This window comes from Budorcas taxicolor, chromosome 10 (assembly GCF_023091745.1).
Source record: "Budorcas taxicolor isolate Tak-1 chromosome 10, Takin1.1, whole genome shotgun sequence".
Lineage (NCBI taxonomy): Eukaryota > Metazoa > Chordata > Mammalia > Artiodactyla > Bovidae > Budorcas > Budorcas taxicolor.
This window is the reverse complement of record NC_068919.1, coordinates 78,531,012-78,542,743: the sequence shown is the minus strand read 5'-3', so window position 1 is coordinate 78,542,743 and position 11,732 is coordinate 78,531,012. Positions and strand designations below refer to the sequence as shown.

General features: G+C 38.4%; 1 non-coding gene across 1 annotated transcript; it reads right to left on the bottom strand.

Moving 5' to 3' along the window:
* Nucleotides 1–5,042: 5,042 nt before the first annotated feature.
* TRNAC-ACA (transfer RNA cysteine (anticodon ACA)) lies at nucleotides 5,043–5,114 on the bottom strand. The gene has a single exon. It is a non-coding gene; the product is annotated as a tRNA-Cys (tRNA).
* Between the last annotated feature and the right edge of the window lie 6,618 nt (nucleotides 5,115–11,732).

Sequence of the window (11,732 nt, the reverse complement as noted above, 5' to 3'; positions counted from 1 at the left end):
TCCATATATCTTGACCTCAGGGTATCTCACTGAAGGATATGATGTAGAGACTGAACACAAAACAGTGGCACTAACCCAGGTTTCTTTTATCCAGTTACACAGATTCAGTTTCCTTCTTGGTTTTCCTGAATTGTGGAATGTTCATTTCATTTTTCTCTTCACAGCATGAGCTGTTCAGAAAACAGCCAGCAGACTCTCAGCACTTCAAAGGACACTCCCAGAATGAGTATACAGTTGGAATCAGTATGACAGTGAGTCAGCCTGGTGAGCCGAAGGCCTGCTGTAAGATTGATGTGTCAGGATCACATGCTTAGAAACTGGCTTCCAGTGCGCCTGACTGCCCTTGATCAAAGCTAGTGGAAAGGGCTGAGGGTTTGCCAGGTGGAACGAAAAATAATGAAGAAGGGGGATAAGTGAGGGGTGGGTGAAGATATAGAGGAAAGAAATGAAAAGAACTAGGAACTGATAGCAGAAAGTACTTGGGTCACAGTGAGAGATGGACATGAGTATACGACATTAGGGGCCGCAGATCCCTAGACCAGCTTTTGAAATCAGTAGCAATATTTATTGCTTAACTTTTAATCTCATTGCTCTTTCATCATTTACCATCACCTGGGCTCTTATCTTGATACTGTTCTAGATGTCCACCAACCACAGGGGTAATTTAGAGGTTAAGAATACAGGGACTCTAGGGCCAAACTGTAACTAGAGTGTTTGAACTTCAGCTCTACCACTTACTATCCCAATGACCTGAGTTAGGCAAGTGATTTAACCTCTCTGTTCCTCAATGTCCTGTCCTATAACATAGGGTGATAATGATAATGCATACAAGCATTTAGGATATTCTGGCACATTAGTGCTCAATAAATATTAGTTATAATTATTCACTGCATCTATGATATTTCATTCCAGGTGCTGTTCTGGTCCTTGGGATATATCAATGAACAAAATAGATAAAGATCCCTGCCTTCATGAAGATTACATGCTAGGGCAGGTGGGAGTAAGGGCAGAGACAATTAACAATGTTGGTGCTATTTTTAATATCTGACCCAATTATTATTATCTGACCCAATACCCACCTATTCCACCAAACTTTCTGAAATTCCTTTAAATCTTTACCTCTTCTTTAAGCATTCTGCTCTTCTTGGTGTCTTAAATGAAACCAGTATGGCCCTGAGGATGTGGTTTTTCCCATTGCCCTCAAAAGTGGGCTATGCTTTTTCTCTCACTGTCCACATACCCCAAAGCCTGAAGATAGAGAAGCTGGTTTCCTTTCTCCTCCTCATCTTGTATAAACCACAGCTCTTCCTTAGGCTGTATCCCTCTTTTCCCATTTTGTTGCTGCCATCAACAACCTCCTCTTTACCCATTTATTGCACACTGAAGCACCCAACTCACCCTCCTCCCTTTCACCCCTATTTCTGTCATCATTCTTCATGACTTTACATCCCGAGTTCCTTGGCCTCCTCACTTCCAGTGATCTGTTCTTCTACATTCCTCAGGTATGTTAAGATGGCTATAGCCTAGGTATTGGAGAAGGAAATGGCAACCCACTCCAGTATGCTTGCCTAGAGAATCCTATGGACAGAGGAGCCTGGTGGGCTGCTGTCCGTAGGGTCGCACAGAGTCGGGCATGACTGAAGTGACTTAGCAGCAGCAGCAGCAGCAGCCTAGGTATTGTCATCACAACTTTTCAAGTCTAGATTTCATTAGTCATGTGATCCAACCACCCGCTTCATCTTTCCAGTTAACTTTCTCTAATATTTCTCCTCCAATCAATTAAGCACACCTGCTTATTTATTATTTTTGTGTTGTTTTGCTCTGTTTTGTTCTACTTGTCACCTTCTCTCATGTCTTTGTATTTCTCTTTACTCATCATCAGTGTTATGGCCCATGATTATAAACACTGCCTACAAAGACTACAAACATCCTCTACTTCTTTGCCCCTCTTTCCTCAAGTCAAACTTGCCTACCACAACCTCAAGCTGATTAAATCCAACTACTGGAGAAAATAATATACTGAATTGATTGATCAAACTTTAAATAGATGACTACTGCAGTTCTCAAATGAGCACTCAATATTGCCCAGAAATCCTACATTGTTTTCCTAGTAAGTTCATTCCTTTTTTTTTTTTTTCTTTCAGGATCACACTTTATATCTCTTCTCCCCCTCAAACCTCCAGTGATCACCTACATTTAGCTGATGATCTCAACTCCTGTCTCAGTGAGAAATAGAGATAATCAGAAATTCTCCTATCTCCCCATAATGATATCTCCAAGTATACGGTGTAGTACGTCTTCTCTCTCATTACAACAGAAGTGCCCTTCTTCTTATTTAAAGCCAAACCTCTCTACTTGTGTTTGAAAGCCCATCTTCTCTAGGTATCTCAAGGACTTTGTTTCTGAGGTCGTTCTCCCTCTTTTCTGCATAATCAGCTTCTTCCATTCTACTCAGTCCTTCTATCCACATCAGCAACAAAGAGCCCATGTATCTCCCATCTTCAAAAATCTTCCCTTCTGATTCAACTTTCTACTCTGGCTACTATCCTATTTCTCTGTCTCCCTTTTAATTAGTATTACCTAGTATGTATGAAATAATACTGACTTTTCAGACTCTACTTTTGGAGAAGTTTTACGTTCATGGCAAAATTGATCAGAAGGTTCTGAGATATTCCTCTGCCTGCCACACACGCATAGCCTCCTGCATCATCAACATCCCCCACCAGAGTAGTAGCTTTGTTAAACTGATGAACCCACATTGACACATCATTATCACTCAAAGCCCATCGTTTGCTTTGGTATGGTTTGGGTTTAGACAAATGTGTAATGACATGTACCCATCACAGTATCATAAAGAATAGTTTCACTGCCCTTAAGATCCTCTGTGCACTGACTGTTCATCTCTCTCTCCTTGCTGGCCTCTGGCAAATTCCATATTGATGTTGTATTCAGCAAACTTGCTGAATTCTTATTTTTTAAAATAATTTTCCTATAAATTATTACAGGATTTTCCATGTAAACAATCTTATCTTTAAAGGAAGATAGATTAGACTCTTCCAATTTTTATGTCTCATTTTCTCTCTCTTTCTATTGCACTGGTAGATCTTCCAGAATGATATTGATTAATGAGGGTGGTAGTAGGGGTATCATTATTTTTCTTTCTGATTTTAATGAGAACATAGTTTAGGTTTTACCACTAAGTGTGATTCTAAAAGGTATTTGTTATACGTTCTTTATCAAGTAAAGGACGCTTCCTCTTATTCTTAGTTTACTGAGTTTTTATAACAAAGGAATTTTGGATTCTATCCAATGACTTTCCTGCATCTATAAAAGATCATAAACCTTATCTATTAATATCTTAATTTATTACAGTGATGGTATTATATTAGCAGCCTCTGAAGTTGGGTAGCCCTTCTATTTTTAAGATAAATTTCAATAGAAGATTTTAAAAATACACACATATACACCATCATCATCTCTGATATTTTATTTAGGAAATTTTCACCTAATTTATAATAGACTAATCTATAATTGTACACTCTTAGACTTCATATCAAGTTTATACTAGCCTCATAAATTGGATGATTTCCCCTCTTTTTCTACACTCTAAGATTGTTTGTATTACATAGAGGTTTAGCTGTTTCTTGATAGATTGGTAAAACATTCCAGCAAAACTACCTAGGCCCAATGTCATCTGAGTGGCAAATTTTGAATAGTAATCAGTTCTTTCATGGAATACTGACTAATTTGGATTTTCCAATTAAATATCATTAATTCAATTTTGAAAATTTATTTTTCTAAAAAGTATTGATTTCATCCATTGGCACTGTTGCTAATAGAGCTGTTCATAAAATTGCTCATCTTCCTTTATGACAATATTTTTCATCCCAACTACATATGTAGTTATAAGCCACAGTCTCTTTTTAATTCTTAATATTACTTATTATGTTTTTTCTTAGTTTCTTGAGCTGTTGTATCAAGTTATATCTGTGTTACTAGTAATTTCAAATAATCAACTTGTTGATTCCATTTTTTTTTTTTTGTTTGCATCTCTTTTTCCCACTAATTTCTGAATTGTATTATTTTGTTCTCTGCTTTTTTTGGATTTGATCTGTTGGTTTCCTTGCTTCTAGATTTAAACATTTAGCTCCTTCATATTCACTCCATTTTTTATTAATGAACTTTAAGATTTTAAATTTCTCTCTTAAGTATTGCTCTAGCTATGTCCTTAAGCTTTGATATATAACTACATTGTTTCTATTTTAACAAAAGAGTTACTCAGGAGATTGGTTTCCAAACATATTCTAAACTATTTTTTATTGATTTTTTTAAAATTTGTTATCAATTCTTAAAAATTTGTTGAGACTTTTTGTGGCCTGTGATGTCAATTTATGTAAATGCTGAATGTTTTCTTAAAAAAGAATATGTATCCTTTATTGTTGAATTTTGAATAAAGTGTCAGTTTGTAGTTATATCTTTTAAGTTTTTAATAAGCATCTTCATAAAAACGAGTTTAAATTTCCTACAATAATTGTACATTTGTAATTACAAATTCATAATAATTTGTAATTGTCTCAGTTTTTATTTTACATATTTTGAGGTTTTGAGATTATGCTTTTAGAAGCATATAGCTTCATGAAAGTTATGTCTTCTTCATGTAGCGTTCCTTCTGTCATTATGAGTTTCTCTTTATCTCTTTTAATATAATATGTATTGACCTATATTCTATTTGTCTGTTATTGATACTCTGATCCTCCCCCTTTCTTCTGGTTAGTAATTCCTAGTATATCATTTGCCATCTCTTTATTTCTAAGTTTCTGTGTGGTTTGGCCTAGGTGTGTCTTTTGAAAATAGGTCATAGCTGGATACTTTAAAAATTCTTATCTGATAATTTCTAATTTTTAGTGAAAGTGAAGTGAAGGTACTTAGTCGTGTCTGACTCTTTGCGACCCTATGGACTGTAAGCTACCAGGCTCCTCCGTCCATGGGATTTTCCAGGCAAGAATATTGGAGTGGGTTGCTGTTTCCTTCTCCAGGGGATCTTTCCGACCCAGGGATCGAACCTGGGTCTCCTGCATTGTAGGCAGACGCTTTACCGTCTGAGCTACCAGGAAAGCCCAGGTACATTTAATCCACTTATACTTATTGTGGTTAGTATTATATTCAACTTATTTCTTCCATTTTATTTATTCTAATTGTCTTCCTTTGTTTCTTCTTTTTTTGCCTTTTCTTAAATTTATAAGTTGTTCTGCATCCCATCTTTTCCTCTTTGGTTTTGGAAGCTATAGACTGAAGTTCTATGACCCTAAAGTTCCATCTGAGCCACCAGGGAAGCACCTTTACCATCTACATTTAACTGTAAATGTTTCAAAGTATAAAGATTTTCAGTATTTTATCCCTCTCTTGAATAGGCAAGAGTCTTAGCACATTTTAACTAATGAACACTCCCTCTCCCATCATATTATCTTGATTAATATTTTGTTTAACCATTAAAAAAATTATTTCTATGCTCACTAAGGATTCTTGATTTATAATGCTACTAAAGATTCAGTTTTGTGTTGTAATACATCCTTTAATGGAACTTTTAATGATTCAAAGCTGATAAACTCAATTGTTTTTAATGTTTAAAAATTCCTTTATTTTTAAACTCACTTTAAAATGATAGTTTAACTAGGTATAAAACTCTAGATTAACAATTTTCCCCCTCAGATCTTTGAAGATATCACCCACTTGTCTTCTAGAATCTATTGTTATTGAGGAGTCTACCATCAATGCAATTTTCATTCTTTTATAAGTAACTTCTTTTTCTTCAAGTACCTTTCAATATTGCCTTTTTAGCCTTGAAATTCTACAGTTTTACTGCAAAATCTAGAGATATGGATTTATTATTTATCCTGCTCAATATTCAAAATGCATTTTTCCAATTAATGTTTTCAAATGTTCTTTACCATCCCAAGTTTCTTCCAGAACATTTATTAATATTAGACATAAATTGGAACTTCTCAATCTATCTTTTATGGCCTTAACTCTGACTCTGGACTACTTTTTTTTGGGTGATTTCTTCAAGACAACCTTCCCATTCACTAATTCCCTCTTCTTCTGACTTGCCTAGAATATATTCTATCTAATGATTTTACCTTTCTAACTGGTTTTTTTTTATATTTACCAGTTCTTCTTTCATTTATGCCTGCTCTGTTTCATAATTATCTTTTAAAAATGGATGTTATTCTTTGAGTATTTAAACCACACTAAGTTTTTGTCAGATTGTCATATTAATTTCTTTCGGACAAAACTGATCTAACAAGTGTTAATTTTGTTGACTGTTTTTCCTAGTGTTGGGTATCTTTTTGAAAGCCCATTTCAGTGGGTGTCCTTTTAATTTCTTTCACTTCATCTTTTCTATCCTAGAGGTTTTATAGAGGTCTCTGGTTCAGAACAAAATGGTAGCTTGAGATCCTGCCCAACCATGGTATTAGTGATCTCTCCCTGAGTAGTAGAAGCATGTGGTTTTTGGTTGCTGAGCTGTGACTACTTCCTCGTTCATCTAAAGGCTTACAGTTTCATGCAAGCAGTCCTAGGTAGTGTCATCAGCTTTTTTTTTTTTTTCCCCAACCTTCTTTCTCTAATGAGAAAGTTCTACTTCAGTGCTTAATTTTAAGCCATGAACCTAACTCCAGTCGTCAACTCTCCTTGGGAGCTTCTTTTTATCCTTCTGGATTTGAAATTCAGCCAACTGCAGCTTCAGCATTGTCTACCATTTCAACATTAATTCACAGAGAAAAAGAAAATTAGCTTCATTTGTGGAAGCAGAATTATTTAGAGTTGGACAGACCAGGGTGTCAACCACAGACCCACCACTTACTAGCTGGAAGTCTGGGGGAAAGTTATCTAACTTGTTTGATTATGTTTTCTCATTCATCAATTAGAAATGATAATACCTACCTCACAACTTTGATGGGATGAAGTTTCAAACAGTGTCTGGCACCCCGTAGATGCTCACAACATGCATTAGAATGATTATCAACCAATCATTTTAAAACATAAATATGTAGTTGCAAACAAATCCATATTTGTAACCAGAAGTCCCCCTCCCTTAAATATGGGATCTGGACTTAGAGACTTCCTCCTCAGTACTCTCTTCATGCCTCCCTCCTGGTACTTGCTGATCAAGATGCTTAATAATATGAATTTTAACAGGCTGATCATAGGTTCTTACAACAGATCAGGTAAAATTTCATTAATTTAATTTGGACTTTATGATTTATATCCAACAGTCAAAGTATTCTTGAGATAGTTTATAACAACAGACACATGTACAATAAGTTAGATGAATAAGAGAAAGAGAAGTCTGAACCACAGAGGAGAAAGGGAGAATACTTATGCCAAAAACCTGAGCTAATTGTTTCTGTAATTGAGAATTAAATTTGTTTAAGGCTTTTTGGCAGCTGAAGGCAAAAGAGTGGAAAGTGATGGGTGACATAGTTCTCAATGGCTAAAGTTTTTCTCTTAAGTAGTTTGGCAAGGTTACAACGGGCTAAAAACCATTTAGGGGTTGAGCTCCATTCCAGGTACATGGTGTGGAAGAAGAAATTCTCTACATAGAGATGAAATCTATCCCTCTGGCTTTAGAAATAGGCTGAACAACTCTGGATTTGGGTGACTTAGTGCAAATATGATTCTCAGAGACAGGAAGCTGGGATTGAGGACTTTTAAACAGTAATGTTTTGAAAACCTCAGGTAATAAAAGATACATATTTATTGTCAAAATTTGGAAAACACAAGAATATAAAGAAGAAAACAAAAAATGTCTCTTCATAATCCCATTGCCTACAATCATTATCAAAACTTTAGTGAATTTCCTTCTAGACCTTTTTCTACGTGTACATATATTAGCTGACTTCTTGTAGTTGTCTTCCAGTCAGATGACTATAAATTAGGTGGTCTTTGGTCCAAGTGGTTACTATATTTAATAATAAGAATATCTATTGCTTGCCTACTGAACGCTCAATGTGCTCCAGATACTTACTGGTATCTAATACCAACTGGTATCTAATACCAACAGGTACAAGGCAGTTTTTCATGTTTGCAAAGAGGTTATATAACTGGTTTTAAATAACACCCAGTGAGAGGAGGAGAAAGAACACATGCTTGGGTGTGTCTGACTCTGCAGGGTAGTGTTTCTCTCTTACTAGGAGCTGCTTCTCTGAAACACAGGCATCTCCCTGGTGCCTGGTACTTGCCTGTGACTCCTGGGAGCAGGGGTGCCTGGGTCGGACATCAACTCAGCTGGCTCGTGGGTGCCAAACGGCCAGACCAGAAAGCAGAAGGAGCTCGTTCTTTCCCTTATCTCTCTCTTTTCTTTTCTCCCCTTCCCCTACATGTTGGAGGTCACTAACTCCAGCATGTGAGGTTTTCAAGTTAGCTCAGGCAGCTGTTCTGATGGATTTTGTTCTGATAAAATATTGTAATTCAAACATCTTTTATGCGGATCAAGGTGAGAGAAAGTCAGAAATCATGGTTCTGTTTTCTGTCTCCATGATACCAGAGAGCAGGGAACATGCTTGCTTGTCATTGTTATTACTGTGCTTTACAATTGAAGCTTTGTGCAGCTTTAAGTTCCTTCTCTCTTGAGCCCCCTTATCTGCCCAGAAACTTCTCTCTTGGGTGAGTCACAGACTGAAGCATCCTACAGCAGCCCTTAAGGAGCTATTAATAACCTGCTCCCTCTGCTCGATCCAGGCTACATGGTCGCCAAGACAGGCTGGCTGCCACACCCAGAAGGGGCAGTTAACTGTATGTGGTCTTTGGCCAACGCGAGTAGTGTCCTGTGTGCCGGGGTGCATTTGCCTGAAAACTGGCCAATCTTCTCCCCTCTTCCTCACCACTTTTGGGGACTGATTTGCTAAGTGTTGAAGAACCAAGAGGCCTAAATGTCAGGGCTCCTGGTTGTGCACATGGTGAGCTGAGATTCTCCAAGTGGAGAGCTCTGAGCCACCTGGATGAATCTGGCTGGGTTGACAGTGGATGTGACTCAGCAACTGAGATGCCCTCTCTCCACTATATTTGCATAACTCTAAGCATAGGGCTTTGTCTTTCCCAACAATTACTCATTTGACCCTGGCACAACAGAGTCTGCTTCCTGAGGAGATGTTTGTGGGAAGAAAAGTTTTAAAAGGATGTTACACACCTGAGCTTCCACACTCCATGTGGTGGTAATTCATCTCGATTGCTGGAAGTATAAAACATGCTGGTTTTCCCAATGTGCCAAATGACTTGCCCCTGAGGCTTGGGACCCATTTAATAATAATAGCAACCAGAACACAAACATTAGTAATAACAACAAATAACTCTTGCATAGCACTGAACATGTTACAGGAAGTAATCTAAGCACTTTACCTATATTAACTCATATTTTCCCTATTTTACAGACAAGAGATGAAACACAGTGAATTTAAATAACTTACCTAACATCACAGAGTTAGTAAGAGACTGAGCCAGAATCCCAGGAATTCTAGCTTCTTAACCCAGACCACAAGTTTGACTTGAATGTTCATGTGAGAGGAACAGTGGAAGCTAGAAGAAAACCATAAGTTTTGCAACATATGGCTTCTCAAATCCAAGGGTAGTTCAGGTGGCCCTCCCACACTTAGCATATCAAGGTTCTGTGGTGTTAATTTCATATTCTAGATCGCAGAGAAGTTGTGGCTGGCTGTTTGGAAAGACAGAAAAAAATCCCCCCAAACCTTGAGCTGGCCAGAAGTGTCTGGCACTTTGGATGGACGTGAAGAGCCTCTCACTATCACACCATAGGGCTTATGGACCATACTGGGGAGAGGCCTTGGCAACACTGCCCAGAAGTGGACCATGCCAGCTGAGAAGAGGCCCCATCCAGGGAAAACCCTGATGATTGGACTGTGCACATGTAGATGATAACTGGCCAAGGGGTGGGGGCAGTGAGAGTTTCCAGACAGCTATTGGGAAAATGCTGAGGTGGCCAACATGGCTTCTCACTCCCAGGGCACGGACCCGGAGGAGCCTGTGGTCTTTCATGTTGTAGCTGTCTAGGGCCTTGGATTAGTTTTCTATGACTGCTCTCACAAATTACCATGAATGTAATAGCTTAAAGCAACACAAATTTATGGTTCAAGAGGTCAAAAGTCTGACTAGGTTTCACTGGACTAAAATCAAGGTGTTGGAAGGGCTGTGTTCCTTTCTAGAGCTTCTAGAGGAAAATTAATTTCCTTCCTTTTCCTGCTTCAGGAGGCTGTCCACATTTCTTGACTTATGGGCCCCTTCCACCTTCAAAGCCAGCAATGGCCCATCAAAGCCTTTCTCATATCACATCATCCTGACTCTTCTGCTTCCCTCTGCCGCATTTACAGATGCTGTGATTACATTGGCCCCGCCTGTATAATCCAGGATGCTATTTCTAAAGTCAACTGATTAGCAACCTTAATTTCATCCGTTTCCTCAATTCTCCCTTGCCATATAAAACAGTCATAAGTTCCAGGGATTCGGACATAGACATCTTTGTGAGGTCATTATTCTGCCTACCATAGGCCCCCAGCCAAATGGAAAAGCTGAGAACCCCGATCATGGGCATTCAAGCCCAACTGAGAGCCTGCTAAGCAGCTGGCAGTCTCTGCTGCTTCCTGGAGAAGAATCACCTGGGGTCTGCTGCAGAGAAAAGGTTGGGAAATCACATAAACGATGCTTAAAGAGCTTCAGATACACCCATCTTCCTGAGAAGACTCAACTCAAAGTCTAGAGCATCAGTGCCTGTGCTCCCTACCAGAGCCTAGAAAAAGAATCATCCCACAGGGTCAAATTAACTACAGCAGCCAGGAATCCTGCTGAACAATGACCACAAGACACAGTTTCTAGGAGAATGTGAGCATTCTCCACAGGTAACTCAGCTCCAAAATCTTGAAAGTGTATCCAGAACATTTCTTAATCATGTGTTTTGGATACATTAGGGACACTTAATTCAAAAGCAGGTTGAGCCTGTGGGTGTTTCACATGTCTCCCTTCTAGGGTTGTTAATGTAGTACTTGTAACATGCTTGTAATTTCTTGGTCTTGACACAGCTCCTTCAGGAGTGTGTAGGAGAGAGGCCTCTGATTCCAACACTGCTTGGCTACCCATTCAGGGTTAACTCCAGCCATACACTTTTAGTCTGACCAGATTGAAAAGTTTAGATTTAAAAATTTTAAGCATCTTATTATTATTTATATTTTCAGTGCTTCTAAGCCACTCCAAAATCATGGCAGTAGCTTTCTCTGTCGGTCTCTTACAAGCAGGGCTGATTCCCTCTGTGATTTTGGTCAGGTTACTTGACCTCTCCACATCTCAGTTTCCTCATCTGTACCTTGAGGATAATAAAAGCACCTGCCTCAAAGGGCTGGAGTCAGGAGCAGATGAGAGACCACACAAAGCCCTTAGAATAGAGCACAATACTTGGTAAAAGCTCTGATACGTCTTAGCTGTTACAGTTATCAAAAGACCTAACAAGATATGAAGCTTTTCTCTTCTGGCCAGAGAACCAGTCATTTTGATATCTCAAGAACACTGATATTCACCCAATCTTGACTGCAGCAGATATATTCCTAAGCAAAATTTCCTTTGTATTGCTCTACAGGAATACTGTTCCCATATGGCTGTTTCTTATAGTCAAAGGGAGACATCAAGCCCTATTTCAAGTGGGTGAATGACAGGCAGATGGAGAGCAGAGC